This window comes from Lynx rufus, unplaced genomic scaffold, assembly GCF_022079265.1.
Source record: "Lynx rufus isolate CCGP_SWC_20201006 ecotype Redwood Valley unplaced genomic scaffold, mLynRuf1.p SCAF_16, whole genome shotgun sequence".
Classification (NCBI taxonomy): Eukaryota; Metazoa; Chordata; class Mammalia; order Carnivora; family Felidae; genus Lynx; species Lynx rufus.
Window position 1 is genome coordinate 54,846,389 of NW_025814830.1, and position 25,473 is coordinate 54,871,861.

At 52.7% G+C, this 25,473-nt stretch overlaps 1 long non-coding RNA gene across 1 annotated transcript in view; it reads left to right on the forward strand.

The window, feature by feature from the left end:
* The first annotated feature begins 645 nt into the window (after window positions 1–645).
* Window positions 646–25,473, forward strand: part of LOC124511559 (uncharacterized) — a 35,617-nt gene continuing 10,789 nt past the window's right edge. Inside the window, exon 1 of the long non-coding RNA XR_006961930.1 lies at window positions 646–1,314. This is a non-coding gene — a long non-coding RNA (uncharacterized LOC124511559). The remainder of the gene's footprint in view (window positions 1,315–25,473) is intronic.

Sequence of the window (25,473 nt, forward strand, 5' to 3'; positions counted from 1 at the left end):
TGGGACACACCGCCCCAAACTCAGTGGCCCGAAACAGCAATGGATTTACTAGGCTCATGGCCTCCGTGGGTCAGGAATTTGGACGGGACACAGCAGAGATGGGCTTCCAGCTGGGAGAACTCTGTGGGGGTGGGGGTGGGGGGTCGGGCGGGTGCTGGAATCATCTAAAGGCTCCTGCCTGGGCTGAGAGGGCCCCGAGTCTCAAATGCTCCCCCAGGGTTTGGGCTTCCTCAAGCATGGTGGCCCAGTGGAGTCAGGTTTGCCCACGGTGGCCCGGTGCCCCAAGCACGAGAATTCCAGAGAACAAGGCAGAAATGCCAGCACCCGTTCTGATAAGCCTTGGGAGCCTGCACCCACTTTCCTGTGGTTATCCGTGAGTCACAAGCCCCCCACCTGGACTGAGGGAGGGGACACGGACCCCAGCTCCCCCTTGGAGGAGGGTCAGACCATAGATACGCACGACGGATGAATACTGTTGTGGTCATCTCTGGAAAATGCAATCTGGATGACAAATAAGGAAACTGGGGTATAGAGAAGGGAAGTAAATTGCCCAAGACACACAGCTGCAAGTGACTCAGTCAATATTTGAGTCTCGGTGTCCAGACTCCCCCCTCCCTTTATCCAGATCACCGTGGGCAAGGACAGTCAGGGAAGGCTTCCGGAAGGAGGCGGCATGCATCTCCACGTATTGCCCTCGCCTGACCACCTTGCCTTCTCTTGGCTGTGGCTGTTTCTCTGACCACCCCCCCCACCCCCCTTCTGTGTTCCTCATCCCGTTTGCCTCCCAAAGACCGACAGCTGCAGTACAGGGGCAGGCTCAATGGAGAGCAAGGCCCCCGAAGGGCCGACCATTATTATGAACATTGCCCACCTGCCCCGCGTGGGTTCCGTTCCCATCCGGCCTCCCAGCTCGCCTGGACTAGATACCACAGCCAACGGTGAGATGTTGAGCGGCCCTGTCTGGAGATCTCGCACGGAGGCGAGGGCTGGGGCAAGAGGTCCTAGCCGGTGACCCCACAAGTAGACGGAATCTAGGGAAACGGTGGGGCTGCTGGGTAGATACATCACGGATTGCCGTTTTCACTGTTGCTGGGAAAAATCTGAGACTCAGGGAAACCAGTGGAATGTTTTACCCGGTGGAGTATTAGATGGCAGGGGGAAAGACGCGGACGCATGTGACGGTGTGAACCTCGAAAACGTTTCGCGGAGTGGGAGGAGCCAGACGCAAAGGACCCCCAAGTGGGGCTCAGCGAACACGAGACACCCACAACAGGCGGAGGCCCAGACGCGGGAAGCAGACGTGTGCCTGCCCAGGTAACTCCAAACCCACCAGTTTTAGGGATTTATTTCTGTCGTTCTGTTTTCTCGTCTGTTTCTGGTGCTGATGCTGTTGAACGTGTGGAGTCCCAGTGCACAGAGAGTTCTGGGTCCTTGAAGTATCTGTGTTCTGGAGAGAGCGGCTCTCACGAGGCTGCTTTATTACAGATACGCTTTACTGCTTTTGACTGCTGTGTAGTATTTTGTGGTGTGGATTTAGCATAATTTATCAAGCCAGCCCACTGCTGACGGACGCCTGGGGCATTTTTTAGTCTTACTGTAACGATGATGCCGCGGTGAACGTTTTTCGAGAGCGTCTTTGCCTCTCATGTGACTCTAGCTGTGGAATGAATTCTTAGAAATGCAAAGTGTTAGATCGGATAATCTCATGTTTAAGTTTTTGATGGGACTTTCCGGCTTGTGTAGTTTGTTGCAAACCGTGACCCTCCAATGGCATATAAGATCGCTTGCTCCAAACTAATTTTAGGCATTTTTTGATGGCTCCCACAAGGGGACAGGACGCAGAGGTCTCCTCCCTTTCCCAGAAGCAGAGAGAAGGCAGTTGACGACCTCAGTGTGCATCCCCCCGCCCCGTCACTCCACGAGCTCCCGTGGCTGCCCTGTGCTCAGTCTCCACAAAGCCCCTGAGGACGATGCGAACTGCCCCTCGATAGCCTTCTCTCTTTCTTCCTGTATTAATAAACCTCCTAGTTTGTTTCTTTGACTGAAGTATAATTGACACAGTGTTACATTAGTTCCAGGGAAGTCCCTGGATTTTCATCAGGCCCCTGGCCACCCACCTGCAGCCTCCCTTGAAGCTCGCGGAGGCCCCGGGAACCACGTTCCCACCTTCAGGACGTGAGTGGACATAACCACACGGCGTCTGCATTTCTTCTCCTAAGGAAGCTGCTGCCTTCCTAACACTCTGTCTCTTTCCCCAGCAACCAGGAGACAGAGACCATACCCGGGTGGCCCCGTGAGACGGGTGGAGCCCGGGTCCCCGGAGGACACAGGAGGCTAGAGGAAGAAGCCTCCCCATTTCTGCACGGGGCACATCACGGTGCAGACCCACCAGGCTGCTCCTCTCAGGGCTCAGCAGTTTTGGGAGTGTCAGGAGACAGCCCTTGGGCGGGGAATTGGCATCAGGGACAGGCCACAGTGGGGCAGAGAGGCCCCATTGACGATCACGTAATGGGCATCCCCACGGCCCCCCAGAAAGAACCCACAGCCCTCGGGGTCCTCGGGAATGCAGGCGGTTCCACGGGCCAGCGAGAGGCTGCGTATTCGCTCCACTTGCCAGGGGCCCCGGGACGGCGGCAGGGATCACCCCAGTTACAGGCCGTGCCATTTCCTGGTAAGTGCAGGCAGGTTGGAATTCGGAGGCCGAGCTGCCTGGTTCCAGCCGCTCCGGGGGCCAAACCGCCAACCCACAGCTGGAACGAACGCTCATAAAAAGCCCCCACCTTCTGCCCTCCATCTGCTTCCTGGGGCACGTCCGCGGCTCTCCTCCCACACCAACAGTGCACATCTGATCTTTCCCATCGAACTCCTCCGTGGCAGAGCCTTGGAGTTCCTGAGACCCACTGAATCATTTGGCTGCTGGCGCGGAGAGTTCCTGGAACGAAAGGGAGCCGGGTGGCCGTTGAGATTTTCTCCCTTTGCTCCTGACTCCTGGTGGAACCCTTCAGAGGGGAGAATGCGTCAGGGCGTTCGAGCAAACGGCTGGGATATCGAGTCCAGCGAAGGCTTAGAAGAAGCATGTTCTGGATTCTTCGTCACTTACTTCCTGGACATTTGCTTGGAGCACCTGCCCGTGGGGCTCCGCGCAAGTGACTGATGGTATGGAATGAAGATGACCTCACTCTCACCCCCTCCGACCCCCGCCGCCCCGCATTTATGTCCGTCCTGAAACTCCAAACGGGACTTCTGTGGAATTAAGGTCTTTGCAGATGTGTTTAAGGTGAAGACGGAAATGAGATCATGCTGGATGGGGGTGGGCCCGAATTCCATGAACGCATCCTTGTAAGAGACAGAAAGGGACACACAGACAGACATGGGGGACAAGGCCGTGGGGCGAGGCGGCGGAAATAGAAACGAGGCACGCACAAGCCGAGGAGCGCCAAGGATTGCCACAGATACCAGAAGCCAAGAGAAAGGCACGGGACCCACGAGCCCCTGGGGACATCACGGCCCTGCTCACACTTTGGGTTTGGGCTTCTGGCCTCTCAGACCGTGACGGAATAAACTTATTTTGTTTTGAGCCACCTAGTTTGTGGTAATTTGTTCAGGCGGCCGTAGGAAATGAACAGGTGCATGGCGGGGGGGGGGGGCGGCCTCTCCTCCCCAGAGGATCAGGGTGTGCTTCAAGGAGGTGAGCGCTGACCGGAGCCCCGAGGATGAAGAAGAACGTGTTGTGCAGACGGGGAGGAGAGACGAATTCTAGGCGGAAGGCACAGCCTGTGAAGGCACACAGAGCCACGGACGGGCGCAGCTTGCCTGGAAAACTGATGGAATGTGTGTGACGAAGACGGCCAAGGGGAGGCGGAGTCGTGAACAGCCTTTGGGCCTTGCTAACGGAAGTGGCCCTTCTGGAGGCAACGGGAGCCCCTGACGGGGGTGGAACGGGGGAGACGTGTTATCATTTTTAACTGAAGATTACGTGCCTGTGACGAAGCGACCAGTGATGAAGGGTACAGCTCGGTGAATTCTGAAATCTGCGCACGGCCGGGTCAAGGCTCAGAATACTTCTAGCACCCGCAAGAGGCTCCCTGGGCTCTCTCTTCAGCCAAAGCTCAACTTCCCGGAGGCAACCACCACTCTGACTTTCACCAGAATCATGGATTCATTTTGGCTGTTCTCGGACTTCGTATACGCACGGACTCATGCAGGGTGTGCCTGGCTTCTTTCGTTCGACATTTAGCCATGTTATTCTAAGTATTAGAACGTGGTTCCTCTTGTTCTCAGAATACCGTTCTATTGTATGAACATGCCACGGTGTATTTATTCATTCTCCCGTTGGTGGAGGTTTCTAGTTGGGGTTATCGTGAACGCACGTCCCATGAGCATTCTCCTACGTGTCTCTTGGCGGACGTGCACTTTCATTTTGATGCGTAGGTACCTAGGACCGGAAGTGCTGTGCCCTAGGATAATCATACAGTCAGCTTTGGTATGTACCATGGAGACGTTCTTTTTCTTCTGGTGGCAGAATTCAGATTTTTATTTTTTTTATTTTTGTTGATTTATTTATGGTTAACTTAAATTTTTGTTAGCTCGTGTGCAGTACAATATTGGGTTCAGGAGAAGAATTCGGTGATTCATCACATAGAACACCCAGTGCTCATCGAAAGTGCCCTCCTTAGTAGCCATCCCCCGTCTAGCCCATCCCCCACCCACCTCCCTCCATCAACCCCTAGTTTGTTCTCTATCGTTCAGAGTCTCTTATGGTTTGTTTCCCTCTCTTCTCCCCTCCGCCCACTTCCCATATGTCCATCTGTTACGTTTCTTCAATTCTGTGAATGAGTGAAATCCCGTGGTATTTGCCTTTCTCTGATTGAGTTATTTCGCTTAGAGTACATTCTAGCTCCATCCACGTCATTGCAAATGGCAAGATTTCATTCTCTTTGATGACTAATATTCCATTGTATACATACACCGCGTCTTCTTTCTCCATTCATCTGTCGATGGACATTTGCACTGCTTCCATGGTTTGGCTGTTGTCCTGGAGACACGTGATGATGCGCCAAATTGGGCAGATGTTGGGGCAGTTGTTCTTGGTGATCAGTGGCTGCAGGGATTGAGGGAGAGAGGTGAAGTGGGCTCCAAGCGTTCAGCCTCCTTGGCAGGTTGCGTGGGGATACAATCTCAGGAGACAGAGAAAGACAGAAGGAAGGATAGGTGTGGGGGGAGAAAAAGATTCAGTTGAACATCCTTCTTCCCGGGAATTTTCAGCCCTGAACCCAGAGAAGCAGAATCTGAGAGTATTGAGCAGAGCCACATTAATGGAACATTCCGGAAAGGGAATCCATGAACTCGTATGGGGCAGGTTCTCAGATGCCCTCATTCTGCCTTTCCTGATATTCGTTTGCTTCAACAACCGAATTCCTTCAAATCGGTGCCACTCGCTCCCTGTATTAGAGCCAACCGAGTGCCATAACTCACGACCCCAACGTCTCGGGGCTTTATCCCGACACAGACTATTTCTTCCTCACTTAATCCACGGGGTGCTCGGCCCCGTGCTGGTGTTCAGGAACCAGGCTGAACGCATCTGTGCTCGTGGGCCCCTCTGGGTCCCTGGGTGGAAGAAGTGAGCACAGGGAGATTTTGATAGGCCGGGTGTGGAAGGGGGACGTGTCACTTCTGCTCTTTGCCGTAGACCACGTCTAACCGCAAGGGATTCCAGAAAACGTGGCCCAGCCTTGTGCCCAGGAGGAAGGGCAGAACGGCTGTCCGCATGGCCCCATCACGCCCACCCGACACTGTCCAGGGTGTGTCTGATACCACACCTAAAACATTCTCAAGAGGCCTAGAACTCGGCTACCTGAGGCCTAGGCTCTCAGCTACGTGGCATTCCCTGTTTGCTTCTGCTCATTTTAAGACCGTTTCCTTTTGTATACATCCAAGCCCTAGGCGTCAGGCCTGTTAACCAGGTTCCTGGAAATTCCTCAAACAACAAACTGAAGTCGGTTTGGGTGGGATCCCACTCTCCCCCCCCCCCCCCCTCAGGCGACTCCTGCTCTCTCCATGTGTTCACCCTTTCTCTTCTTGACAATGAGGGGCACTTCGACTGAGCACAGTCCTCTGTCTCTCTCTGTGTCATTCTCTACCTTCCACGTCACTGGGTCTCTGCTGGAGGCAGGAGCAGGACGGATGTGGGAGTGTTGCCTTGCAGCTATGCCCCAAACAACTGTGCTCTCAGGGCTTGAGTCAGAAACTTGCCTTCTTGAACCAACATTCAGCAAGGTGGCTGCCTGCCTGATACACCCATCAGAGTCCGAGCGGGAGGGCTTCTCTATCGTGAAGCTTTATAAAGGTTGCCTATGGGGCGCCTGGGTGGCGCAGTCGGTTAAGCGTCCGACTTCAGCCAGGTCACGATCTCGTGGTCCGTGAGTTTGAGCCCCGCGTCGGGCTCTGGGCTGATGGCTCAGAGCCTGGAGCCTGTTTCCGATTCTGTGTCTCCCTCTCTCTCTGCCCCTCGCCCGTTCATGCTCTGTCTCTCTGTCCCAAAAATAAATAAACGTTGAAAAAAAAAATTAAAAAAAAAAAAAAAAAAAGGTTGCCTAAGAAGTTGCGAAAGCCTAAAGGAGAAACCGAGAGGGTTTCCTCCTCAGCCTGGGGGCAAATTACTTCCCTTTGCAGAGAAAGGTCTAGGTAATCCCCAGCTCACCTTACAGTCAAAGGGAGAGGACCAGCCCACAAAGCTGAGAGCGGTCACAGACGAGCTGGGTGGCTGGAGGACAGACTCTAATGTCCTCAGATGCACGGACATCAGTCAGGCCCCACTCCTGCTTTAGAGCTGAGCCAACTGACTTGCAAAGCAAAAGTGACCTGCCCAAATGCATAACAGTAAAAACACGTATCCTGTCCTTATAAAGTTATCATAAGCACAATTAAACATGGCCACCAAGGCCCAGGAGGCCTCGGTGGTCTTAGTGTCCAGTTACCCCTGGTCGGGGAACAGTTTCTTCATCTGTAAAATGGTAATTTCTTTTCAGAACGGTTGTGAGAAGTAAATGCAGAGAACACTGGTAAAGTGTCTGGACCGCGATGAGCCCTCCGTAATCATAACCATTGGATGACATAGTTTTGGTTTTCTGTCCTGAAACCATCATTAACAATAGGCCAAATGAGGCTTTCTTCGTTTCCATCCAAAGGATTCCGTCCTCACCAACCTGAGCCATACTGGAGCCCGCGGCAAGGAGAAAATCCCAGTATTGATCTTCCATTTGCGACGTTCATATTTTTTCCTCACGGAATTATTTGAAATCTGGCATTGAAGTGTTTCTTAGTTGAGTGCTGGGTTTTTTAGTGGCGCCTTAAACGTCGCTGGCGGGGCAGGTGCCTCAGGAACCACTCTCTGATCCTGGCCCGGGGCTCTGATGGCAATGCTGACATTTCTCGCTGTCCGTGTTGTCGTGGTCCCGTGTTGCTCTCCCTCTGCGTGGCCCCCGACACACTGTTCTTCTGGGGACTCTGGCCCTGTTCCCACGGGACTGTATTTGCACCTTCGTGTTTCTGAACTTGCAGAGCAAAGGGAAGTTTGTTTTAAATACTTCAGGCCTAGAACTGGGACTTCCTGAGGGGGGGTCCGACTTCTGATACAAGTTCCACGTTCAGTCTGGAAAACGGGCTCCCCCCGTGAACACCCCTGAACTTGTCCCCACGTGCCAGCTGGGTGGTTCCAGGGTCACTTCCAGTGCCGCCGTTCCTTGCCCGCGGTCATGTCAACTAGAGCATGTTGGGCCTCTCTCTCCCCTTGGTCTCTGAGAGGGAGGGGCCCGGGCAGCCCCCCGGCTGGCGAGAGCGCCCGGGGAAGTCACGGCTGGACGAGTTTCCCGACTGTCCAGCGTCGGCCCCGGTTCTACAACCAGACACGATCTAGGGCGGAAACTCGGTTTCACTGAGCTAATGGGTTTGTGACGATATTTATGAACCAGATACCTGCTCCAGATGGAGACTGTTCTCACACGAACGCAGAACGTTAGTTATTTAAACAGTCTTGGAAACTGTCTAGTCTCCAGCAGTTTTTGCACCGTGCTCGGCAGAACATTCGGGTCCCAGGGTCCGGAGGGGGCCTCCAGGGCTGCAAGGGGTCCCAGGGGCTGGTTCCGGGGTCGGAAGGCGGAAGGAGGAGAGGCTGGGTGGGCAGGACTTTGGACCCCTCTCTGCTCTCCGGCCTCAAACAGAACAACTGCATGCGATTTGCTCTACACACGGGGCCTCTAGTGTGTTTGTTTAAAGAAACGAATCTGATTAAAAATAGTTTTAAAACCATGAACCCAGTTCAGAGGCTCTCAATCCTGGCGGCATACTGGGAATCACTTGAGGAATTTTTTTTTTCTTTTTTTTTAATTCCAAGGCCCAGGCCCTACACCCAGAAATTCAGACTTAACAGATCCACGGTGGGGTGTAGGCATCTGCATTGAAAAAAAAATCTTCCCAGATGACTCGAATGTACCACCAAGGTCGAGAACCGCTAATCTGGGCCAGCAGCGTTTGTACACATGGAAAACTGGGGCCCAGGGGGGTCAAGAGGCTTGGGTGAAGCCGCTGTTTGTTCGTCTGTGGGCTGGATTAGAACCCTTATCCTCCAGCTAGAGTCACTGCCTCTTGGAGTCTACAATACACACACAGGAAGAGAGAACCCAGACATCCTGTATGCATGGGACTTTCTATGGTTTCATTTTCACATTTGAGCAAATATTTTTAGTTCAACACTTGAGTTTCTGGGGAAGAAAAGCCTCAAGCAGGAAAGGACATCGGTATTTATACTTCTGGGAAACAGAGCCATCGGGGGTCACAAGCGAGTGGCCCCTGGACCACACAGGGCCGCGGAGCGACGGAGAGGCCCCGAGCCCTGGCTCCCAGGCTCACGGTTTAGCTTAACCGCTTCGTGCGCTGAGTTCCGCGTTCCCTCGGGAACACCATCCCAGTGCTAACTGGTTGACGAAGACAAGTTGTCAATACTGGGAAGTGTTTTGTGTTTTCAAGGTCAAGTTCAGGTCCCTCCCACCCCCAGGAATTGAAGAGAAAGGAGAGAAATAGGCATATGGCGTCCGTAGCCAAGTTGGCCTCTCAGAGTCACAAAGTCGTCGTAATTAACCGTTTTAAGGGCACGTCAATGGTGGTGGCGGGAGGGCGCTAGGAGGCTCACGGAAGACACAGCTGAGAGAGCCCTGGGACAGCTCTGTCCCTGCTCACGGTGGGGGCGGCCAGTCCGGGTAACCCCTGCCCGAGGCCTCGCGGCCAACGGGAAGGGGTCTGCCAAGCAGGAGCAGAAGCCCAGCACGTGGGAGGTGAAGACCAGGGACCGACCGACGTCTGGAGCTACGAATGCTTGGGGGCCCCGTGGGGAAATCGACGCACAGAGTGGGGTACACGCGGAGGTCTGAAGACATCTGTCTGGAGCGTAGAAGTCCAGGCCGCCTTCCGGGGGAACGCTGGGCCCCGGGAGATTTTCTTCTTCCCCACACAGCCCTGTTCTGTCCCTGTTCTGTCCACGTCGCAGCCGCCGTGGGAGGCACACGGCTCGTCCCCTGGACCGCCCCACGGCCTCCCGTCCGCACGGCCCTCTCTCCGTCCCAGTGCTACCTTCGCTGGAGAATCCCTTCCGTGTCGCTCGCTCAAATTCTCTGGAGCCTGTGTGAATCAAATAACCTTTGTGAGCATTTTTGAGGTTAGAGATCTCTGGCCAGCTTGTGGATTATTTTTCCTATGGGTTAAGTGCTAAGCCCTGAATAAGTCAGCTGTGACCAGGGTAAGGGAGCGGGCGGGTGGGAGACACAGGATCCCAGGGACGGCGTATCCGCCTAGGAAGCAGGGGCACGCCAGAGTCTCAGCTGTGTCACACTGTGCATATCTGTACCCACGCACGTCTGCACCCTGCCTCTCTCCGTACCTGTATCTGTACGTATACCTGCCCCTGCGTACGGCTTCCTTTCTGCCCTCCCTTCCTTGGACCTCTCACAAAGAGGGTTGCAAGGCCACCTTATCGGCTTGCCGGTTTATTCCCTCTCGTCCTCTCTGCCTGCCCCATTTTCTGCTGACGACCGTTGTGACGTATTCAATGCAGACAGTTGTGTTCCAGCATACAGCCAAAAAGCCGGACTTCCTGGTGTGGAATCCCAGATCCGATATTGATCAGCTGTGTGGCTTGGAGCCTCGGTGCCTAATAGAGGGTCGCTGTGACCATTGCAAGGATGCGCACACAGGCGCTCAGTATGAGGGTGCCCGCGCACTTGGGACACTGCCCTGTGCACGTGCTACAGAGGGGTTGGTTCTCCACTGCATTCTCGCGAGAGACATGCCTCGTTCTTCACGCGCCAGCACTTACGAGGACGTAGGTAGAAGTGTGCAGCTACAGGCCTCGTCTCATTACTTGCTTCACTCAGCATGTTTCATTCGTGTCTATGGATTATTATTAATGTCTCTTGGCGTTAACACTTCCGCACGAAGATGCTTCTTAATGGCGGCACACTGTTTTTCGTTGCCAATTGATCAGTGTAACAGTTCTGTATAGCTGAATATCTGGGTTGTTCCCAGGGCTTTGCTATAAAAACAACACTTCATGCTGTATCCACGTATGCACTGTTGTGCGATCTCCAGGTTCACCTAGGAGAACGGACCAGCGGGCGCACACACACGGTGGGGACCTGCCCCTCCAGGCTGCTGCCCTAACTCACGTTCCTTTAAGGCAAACGGAAGATGCTTGCTACCCCTTTGCCCCTCACCGGGGCCCACAAGGTGCATTTTCAAGGCGAAACAGAAAACCTTTGGCCCTGAGATCCTGACTTGCAATCCCACTGAAGGCAGAGCGAGTCGTAATCAGAAAGGCACGCGTTAGCATCAGACAAGAGGAAGATGCCCCGAGAGAGAGACAGCTTCTGTCACAGCAGGAGGCAGAAGGACACAGAAGGGACACAGAGATGTTAGGTGTCTGATGTCACGGGGACCTCTGCGGAGCACAGAACCAGGAACGGGTGATGGAAGGAGGCGGGCAGGGCAGCTGGGGGATGGGGCGGGCTCAGCCACGTTTCCTGGAAGCAAGCTGCCTCCTGGTTACATATTACGTTCATTGTGATTGTAAGTACGGGTTTGCCTTCCCTAATGGCAGGGTTGGGTAATGATGTGGTGATGGGGCATGCTTTACCCAGGAGGATCTGGGCTGCAGATTCCCGATTCAGACGGAATGCTTGGCTGTTTGATTTTCATCTGCCATCATTTGATTGTATTTATTGAGCTGGGAATGTGGGGAGGCTAACTCTCCCTGATTTTTTTTTTTTTTGGTTGTTTTTAATTTGGGAATGCAGCTAGAGAACAGACGGTGGCTATTATTCCTACTGGATAAGGATCCCTTCACAATGCATGAGTTGGAATTTGCGGTGGGGTTTTGTAGGAGAGAGGCAAAGGATATCTGGTGGCTTGCCCAAGATGATCTGTGGCAGGGGAGTTGGGAGGTTTGGGTACAGGGGTCTCTGAATATAGGCCAAGGAGCTAGCTCTCCCCCCTTCCCCCACCAAGAGCCATTGGAGGGACTCGGTGTGTCACAGGTGGTTTGTGGCCTAAGTCGTGTGTCAGTTAGGAATGCTGTAAGCTGCAAGTAATGCACTTAAGGCCAGTAGCGGGCGTCAGTGGGAGGTTATCTTTCTCACAGGTGGATAAGGTTGCACGGAGCGGTTATCTAAGCAACATCGACGCTCCAAGGCGGCGTCTTGGAGATTTTCTTAGCTTCTGCCCCGACACGTGGCAGCTGTTCTGAGCATCCTATTTCCGGACCTCTCCAATCTCCTTCTATTACACATCCCCTTTTCATTTATTAAAAAATTGCTTTATCCCTATTTCAGAGAGCTATATGGCAATCTCGGTGGGGGGGGGGCACTGGTTTCCAGTTGAGGGTTTCTGGGACGGATGGTTGTGAGCCCAGAGGAGGTCCCCATGAGTGTCTCATTGCTCATCCCTGCCTCCCCCCAGCCCCACCGCAGGCAAAGCTGTTGGGCAGCCTGCTTTCCTGGTTCTGATTCCACGACTGACACCTTGTCTAGCCCCCGCCACCTTGTCTAGCCCCCTGCCCTATTATTGGACAGGCAGCCAGGAGTAGAATACATGCTCTGCCTCCGAGGCTTAGACCTGGGTTTGAATCTCAGACCCACCACTCTCGCTTGTGTGACCTTGGGCAAGGTTGAATCTCAGACCCACCACTCTCGCTTGTGTGACCTTGGGCAAGGTTGAGTATGCTTCTGAGCCTCAGTTTCTCCCTCTATCAAATGGAGACGAGAATACATAATCAAGAATTGTGAGACACACACACACAGAGAGAGAGAGAGAGCACTAAATAGCCCTAGCAGTGGTCCTGACAGTAGGTTCAGTAACTGGTCACCTCTTGTCATGATTTCTGCTGTTGGGGGAGGGGGGGGGATGGCAGACAAGCCAATGACTCTGCCCTGAGGACATGAACAAAAAGGGTAAAGTAAATGGGATGGGATTTCCTTAGCCTCTGATCCCACTGGGGGTGATAGTGAGGGTGTGTGTCAGGGGTTTAATACACAGTGTGCAGGCTGTGGATTCGAGAAGAGCTTTCCGTGTGCAGCCAGGTGCTCAGGATTAAACCCCTGCAGCACCTGCCATGTAGATGTAAAAGCCCGTTATAGGCATTGCAGGAAATTGCACTGGCTGAGGTCCTTCATCTGCAAAGAGGGCTCTTCTTATCCACCGTGTGAGTGATGATGACCAGATGTGCAAATAGGTACGGCCGCCTCTGACGATTACCACCGACCCACCGAAACTCCTGCCTTCCCATCACAGAACAAGGGGAATGGGGACTTGGCATCATGGAGAAACTGCCAGGCACTGCAGCCCTCCCATGTCTGTAAACCACTGCACCCAGCATCTTGGGGGTGGTCAAGGGGACCAGCTCCAGCTGTCTTCCATGGGAGCCTTCTTTGGAATGAGCTTCTGGAACAATTGCAGGGTCACCAGCAGTGGTGGAACGTAAATGGATAGATGGGGGGAGGGCCAATTTTAAAAAGCCACATCTGAGCATCTGGAGTGAATCTGATGAAGAGTTGGTGGTGGATGGACTCTTAGACACTCAGTTCACTCCTCAGTTCAAACTCCTTATGTGACAGATGAGAAAACTACAGCCTAGAAGGGAAATGACTTGCCTAAGGTCATGCAGCAAGCTGGCGCTAACGCAATTCAATCCATCCATCCATCCGTCCATCTCTCCATCCCTCCCTCCCTCCCTCCATCCACCCACCTATCCATTCATTCACCTACCCATCCACCCATCTGTCCATCCATTCATTCATCCACGCGGTTATCCACCCACCCATCTTTCCTTCCTTCCTTCCTTCCTTCCTTCCTTCCTTCCTTCCTTCCTTCCATTCATCCACCTACCCATCCATCTACCCCTCCCTCCATCCATTTCCCTACCCATTGATCCCCCACCTACCCATCCAACTATGCATCCACCCACCCACATACACCCATCCATCCATCCATCCATCCATCCATCATTCAACCAATCAGATACATACTGACAATTTCTGATGTGCTAAGCACCATAGTAGGGCACCAACAAGCAGATCAGATCCCCCTCTTCAGAGAGCTTACATTCCAGTGGAGGAGACGGGTTAGAGCAAATCATGTATTTAATTTCAATTGGGGTCATTGTTATGAGAAAAAATTCAGCGTCCTAGGAGAGAGGATCCTGGGGGATCGGGAAGTACCCTCTAAGGAAGTAATCTTTAAACTGAGACCGGAAGAATGAGTAGGACTGGCCAGACAAAGGAAAGCGTGGTTAGACATGAGTATTTCAGGCAGAGGGAAGTCTTGAACAAGGAAAGGAGCATGAGACACTGTGAAAATGAAGGAAGCCTGGAGGTGCTGGGGAGGCTGGCAGCCTTAGAACTCAGGCTTGCAACTTCCAGGCTGAGCAGTCTTTCCACAATGCTCTGCAGGTCCCATCCCCTGGCTTTTACCTTGTGGAATCAGTCTTTCCTCTGATTCTCATGTTTGGAAAGAATTGGTAATGAAAATACACAGCTGCTTCATTCTAGAGAAGATTCATTCCAGACCAGAATGGGATTTAGGGGTTGGAGGAGAAACCTGTATTAAGTAAATATTAAAATACCAAATGATTTGGCACACCCAATAAATAAATTATCTACCCAAATAAGACGTCTGGGGTTCTCCATCCTACGGTGGAATGGGTTTCCTAGTGATGTCAGGACTCTGGGTAGCATCTCTGAAATCTTCCTGACCTTCTAGCATAGTCACAGGTGGCAGATGTTTATTTAGGCATCGTACCATTGTAGGATTGCTTCCCAAGACAGGTAGAAAGAGAAGCAACCTCACCCCTTTTATCAGGGAGAAAAACTCTTTTCCAGGAGTCTTATAACATTCTTTCTTTCATGGCTCATTGACCCAAACTGGGTCGTGTGTTCTCTGTAGGAAAGGCTGGAAAAGTGATTGCCTGGATAGATAAGGAAAGAGATTTGCAAGTAGCTGCCGGACCACCAGCTGACACGTGCCTTTTGTTGTTAGGGCAATTGAACCACCGAAGGAATGAGTCCTCTTTCCATCCCTAATTATTTAGTCCTGGTGATTATTACCTATTTCTGCAGTTCATGTTTATTAGTATTTCAGTGTGTGACGTGGTGCAGAAAAGCTTTTGACACAATTCAATACTCAGCCAATAAGGAGGGAATTTACTGAACCTGGTGAAGACCAACTCGATCGTCAAATGGAGAAGAAAAAACAAACAACCCTGATCCCTACCTCACACCATATACAAACATCAATTTAAAATGTATCAAAGATCTAGGGGCGCCTGGGTGGCTCAGTCGGTTAAGCATCCGACTTCGGCTCAGGGCATGATCTCGCGGTCTGTGAGTTTGAGCCCCGCATCGGGCTCTGTGCTGACAGCTCGGAGCCCGGAGCCCGCTTCGGATTCTGTGTCTCCCTCTCTCTCTGCCCCTCCCCCGCTCATGCTCTGTCTCTGTCTCAAATAAACATTAAAAAAAAATTTGTTTTTTAATGTATCAAAGATCTAAATGCAAGAGCTGAAACTACGAAGCTTCTAACCTTCACAAACTTAGGGCAGGCAAAGATTTCTTAGACATGATAGAAAACACACTAATAAAAAAAAGTGATAAATTGAAATTCAAAATTAAAAATATTTGTTCTTTAAAAAATACTATTAAAGATGGAAAAGCAAGCATCAGATGGAGGGAAATGGTTACAGTATGCATACTTAGATATTGGCTCGTATCCAGAATACATAAGAACTCTTACAACGCGATATTAAAAAGACGATCGACACAATTTTACAAAGGACTGAGACCCTTCACCAAGAAGGAGAATGTCTAATGGATGCACAAGACGCACGAGATGATCCACATCATTAGTCGTCGGGAAATGGAGATCAAAACTATAGTGTGGCAACATCACACACCCACCACAATGGCTAAAATTAAAAACACTGACACTACCAAGTGTTGACGAAGAAAAGGAGCAACTGGAACCCTGTCACATTGTTGGTGGGTGTATAAAATGGACAGTCACTTGGAAAGGCAGCTTGCAGTTTCTAATAAGGTGGAACATACACTTCCTGAAAGACATAGCGATTAAGTTCCTAGGAATTCTTCCCGAGAGAAATTAAAGCACCTGTTCATAAAAAGACTAGCATGCAAATGATCAGAGCAGTTTTATTTAAGCGGTCAAAACTGCGAAAAGCCCTAAAGTTCATCAACAGGTTAATGGACACACAGTGATAAATCTGTATGGTGGAACACAACTCAATAATAAAAAGGATCAAGTTTCTGACATAAGAAACAATATCAACGAAGCTTAAAATATTATTCTGTGTGGAGGACGCGAGGCACAGAAGAGTAAATCCTACATGATTCCATTGAAATCAAGTTCTAGGACAGGTGCAAGTAATCCATAGCTGTAAACATCAGATGAGTGGTTGCCTGACGTAGGAGGATTCGTTGGGAAGGGCAGCGGTATTTGAGTGGTGACAGAAATGGACGAAACATACTATATCTTCGTCGGGGTTATGGTTGCAGTGTGTATATATTGGTCAAAACTTGAGATGGACGCATTCTGTTGTAAATAAAATTTGCCTCAATAAGATCAGTTTCAAAAAATCTGCCCCAAAGCATAAAAATGTGTATTCATGTTACCCTCAGGCTAATGGAAATGTCTATGGGGCTCTTAAAATAATGGCCACATTTTCATCTTTGTGGGAGGTGTAGGGAGACTTGAGATCCTTCCAGGGGCAGCTGCAGATCTCAAGGCTGGGTGCTGGGCAGGAGCTCTGAGTGTGGTTATTAGTGGGTAAATGTGTCTGCATAATGCAATCAGGGTTTGCTCCAGCCTCAACCTCATTACGGGCAACTAAAGCAAGAGTTGGGTAATCTGGCCACACACACACACACACACACACACACACGCACTCACTCCAACTCTCTCTGCCCCCAGACACAGAGCACAGCCTTATCTGTTCTCTGTAGAGTTGAAGAACAGGCAGAGTCAGGCCCCTGGGGCTGGAATACGAGACCTGCCCATCATCCTTAGCTGTTACCGCCATGAAAGTCATGGCGGCCATTTACGGAGCACGCCCTGTGTGCAGGCACCCCGCCATCTGCTGGAGCTACCCCGTCTAATCCAAGCCTCTCACCGGTACTGTGAGCTAGAACACTGTCTCCCAGCCATCTGAGTATCTGGAAGTGTCACACAGCTAGGGTGGCACACCGTGATCCCAGTCGTTGACCCCTCCTTACATCCATGCCTGTGCATGTGACCGTGAAGGGCTCTCCCACCGCGGGCTGGGAGAACCGTCCCGCCCCTTGACGTTGGCCTCATCTGAGTGACTTGCTTTGGCCAGTGGGACATTAGCCACACAAGGGAAGTAGGGGCTCGCTGTGAGCTCCCGCACTGGGATGTGCTCTCCTGTGTCTTTGCCACGCCATGAGGACGTGCCTGAGCTGGCCAGCTAGACGTGAGACACAATGCAGCCGCGTTGACTTCCCATTTGTCCCGGTTGCGGCCAGCCCAGATCAGCCACAGCCTACCAGTCCCAGACATGTGAGCAAACCCAGCCCAGATCGGCGGCGCTGCCCAGATCAAGATACGTGAGCAAAGAAAAATTTACTGTCCTTAGGACACTGAGGTTTTGTGGTTGGCTGTTAGGCAGCACCATTACGTCAAGAGGCAACCATCTGCCTTCATCTTTCTGCATCTCGAAGACCCATCTGGGGCATCTCCTGAGCGCACAGTTGTAGGCAAACATCAATTTCTTCTCCCAACAAAGCCACGTGAAGCCCAAAGAATGCTGGCTCCAGAGTCCCCAAGTAGGTTAATTAAACCCTGGGTCACGGAGCACAGAAGAATGTGTTGGTCCATTTAGAGAAGGGCAATCGACTCACAAAAAGAGACAGAGCTTCAGAAAAGGAAACAGACCGGCCCGGAGCTTCTCGGCCATCAGTGTGCGTTGCCTGGGAGCTCGTCCAATTGATGACGCTGCAGACCATCGTTTCGCAGGCTGGTGGGTCCTCGGTTCCATATTGGTACCTCTCAGGGGATGCTGCTGCTGCTGGTGCAGGGACCACACTTCGAGAAGCAAAGGACGAGATCCCTGGCTAGACCACACTAGACGAAACGTCAGGGAACAATGCGTCGCGGAAGAGTACGTCTACTTTTGCGGCCATTTGGTTCAAATATGTGTGTGTGTGTGTGTGTGTGTGTGTGTGTGTTGGCATGTGCACGCTCACAACAAAATGGGATCCAAGAAAGTGAGGACCGGGCACTAGAACCAGAGGCGGGACTCGCGTCCAAAGACAAAAATACGCTCAGGTGGAGTTTGCCTATGGATCATTTTGACTCTATTTTAAACATTGAAACGTCACAGTAAGGGACATTCGCCTTATCTAGTCCCACGGCGCTTCCATTATGAAAATTTGAACCTGTGCCATTTCCTGCGGCGAGGGCTTACACAGGGGGGTGAGAGGGCGCATCTATTTTGGACTCTCATTTCAAAACCTCTCAATATCACTGAAATCAACTGGCACAAACAGAGCGCCTGGGAGTTTCTTTCACAGAAACGCGAAGCATGCCTATCAATGAATCGCACACGACCCGGCGGAAAAGTCCACCAATGGCCGCTCCATCAACTTTGGCAGATGTATACATTATGCCTTTTGATCTCCAAGGATGCTGTATTTAGATGACATAATGCGCGTTCGGTTATCTTCCTCCGAGGTAGAAGGGACGTAAGCAGATATCCACTCCTGCAAGACCAAATTAGCACCTCTCTGCTGGAAGATAAACATGTTCGGCAGGAAAGCTCTGATTAAAGTACAAAGCGGCCGAGGGGGTACGAGGCCGTACCCCTGAGTGCGATTCCTATTTATAATGAAAGGAAATAGCATTGGTATGACATCGGGCAGCGGGGAGTAGGGACTGTTCTGAATGCAGCCGTCCTGCGGGCATCGCCATGCTTTGCTCCCGTAACCTGGGGCTCGGGGCAGGAAAGGGGGGAGGGGGTTCCACGCGGAACCCGAGGTCAGAGCGAGGGCTCCCCTGGGCTGCACGCTGTCCGTGGCACCTCCCGGGGCTGCCGTGGGCAGCCGTGCGGTTTGCTCCCTGAGCCACTGCCCTTGGCGAGGGGGCTGGTGGCGGTCCCGCCCGCCCCCAGGCAGCTCACCAAACCACACACCCCGGTGCGGCGCCGGGCCTGCCCAGAGGGTGGCGCTGCCCTGATGGTCCTCGCAAAGGCGCCGTGTCGCCCGGCCACGGCTGCCCTGCCGGTGCTGCCCGGTGCGCTGTGCCCACAGAGACCAGGTCCCAGGCGGTCTCTCCCTGTCCGCGCTTCCCCCTTCAGGAGAGGCCATGGGGCTGCGCGTGGCAAGAGCCCGGGGCCGCTCACGGCTGGGAAAACTACTGAGCTGCCCACGTTGCTCTAGACTTCCCATGTTTCTCCACGGGATGGCTGTCTTTCACATCAGGACACGGTGCGCGAAAGCGTCACCAAGCTGCATCGGCTCGCCGAGAGTCCCGGCGGATTGGCGGCTACTTTCCTCCCCTGTCGGAGGCATCCAGTGAGATTCCCACGCTCGTTCGACGAGTATCTGTGGTTGTCTGCCGTGTGCCCACAGCAGACACCAGTGGGGACCACATAGGGAGTGGCCCTGTCTCCGCCGTCCAGCAGAAATGACAAACCACAGTGTCGTGAGGGCGACAGGAAAGAGACCTCACCGTAGAGAGGCCCCAGCTACTCTTGGGCTGCGGGTTCAGAGGCAGCCAGAGGGGAAGGGAAGGCAGGTAAGGAGGAACCTGCCTGTACGGCGGCTCAGAGGCACAGTGGGCGGAGGAAAGCCTGCTTGTCTGGGCTACAGATGTAGGACAAGACTGGTGGGGGGTGTGGGGCCGAGACCCAACACCTGCAGCGCTATGAGTCACCCAGACGCTTCTGGCTGCTGTCCATGGGTGATGGCGGCCACACGTCCCACTCTGTCTGTCCCGAGTTGTGGCTGCTGTCCCACGTACACTCAGAAGTTCCCAGGTTTGAACAGCAGATGACACGACCCTCTCTGAAGGTGAGAACGGCCCACCGTGTGAGGACACAGCTCAGAAGGGCAGGGCTGGACGGGGACAAGAGCAGCCATTGACCGAGGCAACTGCATGGCAGAAAGAGGGCAATCGGGTCTCTTGGCGGATCCCCGGACCCTGGCTTCGAACAGACATTAATCCAGGAGGCCCGCAATACCACGGGAGCCAACCAGTCCCAGGAGGGGCTTACGGAGGGCAGGGGGTTAGCGGGGTTGTAGCTCAGATGCGTCGTAAGCGGGTCCAGTGGGTCCCCAAACCCGCCTGTGGTCATGCCCCAGTTCCGGAGGGCAGTAGATACACTCAGCCACCGGTGGCACCCCAGGGGAGGGGGCGTGGGGGCGAGGAGGGGTCTCGGGGATTCCCACAGCGCAGGACACACTGGCCCGTCCCGGGGCACCCAAGTGTCACGCTGTCCGGAGGAGGGGCTGCCTCCGCCCTCACGTCTCCCCGCAGGTCTGGGCTCAGCCTCCGCAGGACCCGTGCTGACTGTCCGTCTCTCTACTTTGGGTGCAATGGCCCGGGCCCCACGCAGAACCTGCCGACACGCCCTCAGCACCCAGAGAAAGGGACTCCACGCTTGCGAGGACGCACAAATTCACTGACACCTTCCATGACAGTAACGACAGCAACGTTGACCCAGAGCTTCCTCTGTGCCCCTTGCAGGGCTGCAGAGTCGAAGTGGGCGGTGACTGGCCTGGGGCCCACTCTTCCTGCTTCGGAGGGTCCTGGCCGCCCCTTCCCAGCCTCAAAGCTCTCTCCTCCCAGAGGTCTGCAGCAATTCTGGCTTGGGGAAGGGGCCTGGAGACAGTCACTTCCACCTCGGTATGAACTTCTGTCCCCGCCTCTCCATCCGACTTGGGAAACGCGTTTTATGAATCACGTCTCGTGAATGAGTCAGACTTGTTCCCGGGCGCAACATTCGGGGAGAAGAGGCAGGGTTGGGGGGGGGGCGCGGTGCGAGGTGCACCTGTGCTAACATTCGGACCACCCTTGGTGCCCTGAGCAACGCTGGGTTCTTTATCCTCAGCTGCACCTGCTTCTCCAGCGAGAGCTCCCGGAGACCTGCTCTCCCACACCTGACACTCACCCCTACTCCGAGCCCCTTTCATGGCAGGAGCTGCCAAGGCTGGATCCTCCGTGTCTCTGAGACCAGCTTCCTCTGTCGTCACCTGGATGACCAGCCCCTCCCAGAGTTCCCTCCTCCAAAAAACATTTTTTTTAATTAAAAAAAAAAAAAAAGGATTTGATAGTCAATACGTGGAAGAGAGGAAGAAAAGCTTTGCTATACTTCTGTTTTTTACGGTTCAGTATTGATTTGATTTTGTTTTATTTTTTCTAATCTTTTTTAACATTTATTCGTTTTTGGAGAGACAGAGCATGAGCGGGGGAGGGGCACAGAGAGAGGGAGACACAGAATCCGAAGCCGGCTCCAGACTGCTGGATTCAGGGCCCGAACCCACGGACCGTGAGATCACGACCTGAGCCGAAGTCGGACCTCCACCGACTGGGCCACCCGGGCGCCCCTCAGCCATCTTACTTGGTATATAGATTTATCTCTCTTGGCTTTTAATGTTTTTTTCCTTCAAGTTTAACTTACATCCAGAACGTATATGGAGTACACAAGTCTTACACGTCCAGCTTGACGAGTGTTACGGATGCGTAACCTCAGCGGAGACATATGCTATCGCCGGTACCCGGGGCTCCCCCATTAGCCCCGTCCCTTCTCAGCCTATACTTGCCCCAGGGGTGGCCTTTGTTGTGAGTTCCACCCTCCGTGTGCCTGGAAAAACACCAGACTCCTCAGTGCCGCCCTTGCGTTGGATGCCCTGATTTGCTGGGATCTGTTAACTCTGCCCTTTGGGCAAACCACCCTTCCTGCGAGCTTCCAGGACCCTAAATGGTGGGGCTCTCTTGTGCGTCGATCAAGCTTCCTGCTCCTCCTGCCCAGCCCAGACGAAGGGAGCGTCTAAATGAGGTGCACGTCGGAGGACCTGGGACGTGTGAGAACGTCCTGATGCCTGGGCCTCCCGTGTGAGGATTCTGGGTTAGTCTGGGATGCGGCCTAGGTACCGGGTTTTGAAAAATCTCCCCTGGTGATTCTAAAGTCTTGAATGCTCCAAACCAAGGAGACTGGGAAGCCACTCTCACCGACTAGGTAAAATCAAGGGCCACTCAGTGTGGTTCAGGGACCAGCAACTCCGGGCATCCTTGGGTGCTGGTTAAACATGGACAGTCTCAGCCCCACCTCGACCTGCTGAACCCCAGTGTGCATTTGCACGGAAAGGCCACGGAAGACAGGAAGCCTGAGGGGCCTTGCTGGGCTGGCAGCCTGTGGTTGGGCTCCGCTCACCTCCCTCCCCTGCGTTTGGGTGTGGATTTTAAGAGATGACACGGTGGAGGGACTGTCCCTGTCCTTGCCCCAGCATGGCGATTTAGGTTTTTCATTTTTCTTCATTTCTTTTAGATGTGCCCTTAATCAGCAGAAATGGTTTCTCCACAGTCTCTGTAAATAATTCTCTTAATACTAATCTCATCTATAAAGCTGTTCTCCCCCAGAGAACTTGTGACAACTGAAAGAAAACGTCCCCCTCTCCCCGCCCCCCCAAGTCTGCTTCTTAGTAAAAGTCTGAGTTCATGCAGGTTCTTGCAATTCACAGGCAAAGGCCCTAGGGTCACTTCCACTGAACTTTGACCTATGGGCTGCTTGCTTGGGCAGAGGTGCCTTATGTCCCCCCGTGGGGCTCCTTAGTGCCATTAAAATGAACCAAGGGTCATCAAAGGCTGGTAGCCTTGGACTCTGTTTTATGACTACTGTAAATCCATGGCCCCCAAAATAACTGAGATACGGCACAAAGCTTTCTGGGTAAAATATTCCGTTACAGAGATAAACATGTAACACAGACGTGCAATTATACCAACACCCACAACAGGGAGGGGTGTGGTCACCCGTTAGAATGCCGTGCCCACGCGGTGGGGTACACGTCAGGGCTGCAGGGCTATGGGGTCATACAGCTACATCTGTCATCACAACCATGTGCCTGTCAGGAGAAATTCCTAGAAGGTGTTGGGGAGAGAAGATGTGAGACTTTACTCAAAGATATGTTGCAGAACGCATGAAGATAAAAGGCCTCTGCATAGGGAAGGAAACAATCAACAAAACTAAAAGGCAACCTATGGAATGGGAGGAGATATTTGCAAATGACATATCGAATAAAGTTAGTATCCAAAACCCATAAAGAACTGGGGCACCTGGGTGGCTCAGTTGGTTCAGTCTCCAACTCTTGGTTTCTGGTTCAGGTTATGATCTCACAGTTCTTTTTTTTTTTTTTTTTCCTTTCTCACAGTTCTTGAGTTCAGGCCCCGCATCAGGCTCTGCACTGACAGCAGGCAGATGCTTGGGATTCTCTCTCCCTCTCTCTCTCTGCTTCTCCCCTACTCTCGCTCTCTCTCTCTCGCTCAATATAAATAAATAAACATTAAAAAAACCCACAGAATATATAAAGAACTTACCAAACGCAACACCCAAAAAATAAATAACCCAATTAAAAATGGGCAGAAGACATGAACAGGCATTTCTCCAAAGAAGACATCCAGATGGCCAACAGACACATGAAAAGATGCTCAACGTCACTCATCATCAGGGAAATACACACCAACACCATGATGAGATACCACCTCACACCTGTCAGAGTGGCTAAAATCAGGATGCCTGGGCGGCTCATTGGGAGGATCCCAGGGTCGTGGGATGGAGCCCTGTGTCGGGCTCCGTGCTGAGTGTGGAGCCTGCTTAAGATTCTCTCTCTTTCTCTCTCTCTCTCTGCCCCTCTCCCCCACCCACATTCTCTCTTTCTCTAAGGAAAAAAAAAAAAAAAGAGAATGGCTAAAATCAACGACACAAGAAGCAACCTGCGTTGGTGAGGACACAGAGAAAAGGGACACTTGTGCGCTCTTGGTGGGAACACAGACTGGTGCAGCCACTCTGGGAAACAGTACGGAGGGTCCTCAAAGTGTTAAAGATAGGTCTACCCTGCAGTCCAGTAATTGTACCCCTGGGTTTTTACCCAAAGAATACCAAACACGAATTCAAAGGGATACACACACCCCTATGATTACTGCCGCATTATCTACAATAGCCAAAGTATGGAAGCAGCCCAAGTGTCCATCAACAGATGTATGCGTAAAGAAGACGCGGTACCTATGTAGAAAGGAGTATTATTCCGCCAGAAAAAGAATGAAATCTTGCCATTTGCAATGACATGGATGGAGCTAGAGAGTATAATAAATCGGTCAGAGAAGGACAGGTACCATATGATTTCACTCATACGTGGAATTTAAGAAAGTCAACAACAACAACAAAAAAGAGACAAACCAAGAAAGAGACTCTTAACCCTAGAGAACACACGGATGGTGACCAGAGGGGAGGTGGGTGGGGGGACGGGGGCAGTAGGTGATGGGGATTCAGGAGCGCGCCTGTCGTGATGAGCACCCAGTACGTATCGAATGGCTGAATGAGTATAACGTACACCTGAAACTAACAGAACATTCTATGTTAATTGTACTTTATTAAAAAATACTTTATAGTTATAACTTTGTCATTGTATGATAATTCATTATAATTATATGTAATTATAATAACTTTATAAAATAGAAAATTTAAAAGAAGTGGAAAGAAAAGATGGGCTACAGAAGAGAATCACCCATTATCCCTCCGCTTTCAGGTTTTCTCACATTTGCGACAAGTCAGCATTCTTCTAATTACGGGGGTGGGTGCCGTGAGAATGTCCGGGGCGGCTGAGAGCAGGGTGTCTGTATTGAGGTGGTGTCTTACGGAAGGTTTTATTCGGGAGCCGGAGGAAGAAGGTGGGGAGAAAACGTGGGCGACATCGTGTACAGGCGGAGGAAGGGTCCAGAAATAAGGAGAAGGAGGTCCAGGGTCACGCAGGAAGCACGTACAAACCGCACCAGGCCAAACCCGGGTTTCCCGAGGCAGAGCGCCCCTGCTCACCGCCGCGCCAGACCACCGAGAGCCTTCCCTCTAGCCCTTAAAAAACAGGCAGCATCCTGTTTTTTAAGAATGAGTTCCCGCTCTCAACACATTCAGGTGTTTTCCTTTTATAGCCTCAGTGAAACAGCAGTACAATAATCGGCATTTATTGCAAACCGGCTCTCTGCCCGCGTCTGTTGTCCTTTTCTGGCCGGGGAAGCTGGGGTCCAGAGAGGGCAAGCTGCTTGCCTGAGCAAACACAGCTCACGGGAAGCTAGAGTGGGATTTGAACCTGGTCTGCCCGACCCCCAAGCCCCCAGCCACCACGCCGCCTGGCCTCTGCGGCCGGGAATGCCCGGAGCAGGCCGGCTGCAGGATGCGGGCCTGTTTATTGTTCCTGCGGCTCCCTGTGCAACCGTCAACACGTTGTTTGAAGGGTGGGGCCGGTGGGCTTTGAAGAGAGTGCAGAAGGAGGGGTCCCACGGGGGTTTGCCGTCCAAACAGACGCAACAGAAACCAGAGGGCAGCCAGGGTGGCCGGAAGGCCGGTGGGTGGGCGGCGAGCCTGCAGGGGCTCGCGTGCGGTCTTGTGATGGCATGTCACGTGACTCCCAAGGCCAGGCCTGGGGCCTTGCGCGGTCCCTCCCGGCGAGGGCTGGGGCCCCAGGCGCTGTGCCCGCCTTCCCCGCGGGACCGAGGGTTTCTGCCGCCGGCCTGGGCTTCCGTGGGGCAGGCACGGTGGACCCCACTGTGTGTCCCCAGCAGCTGTGCTATCCCGTGTCCGAGAACATGGCCCAAGCTCCCAGGTGGATTCGTGAAACGGACCTGGTGGTCTGTGACCCA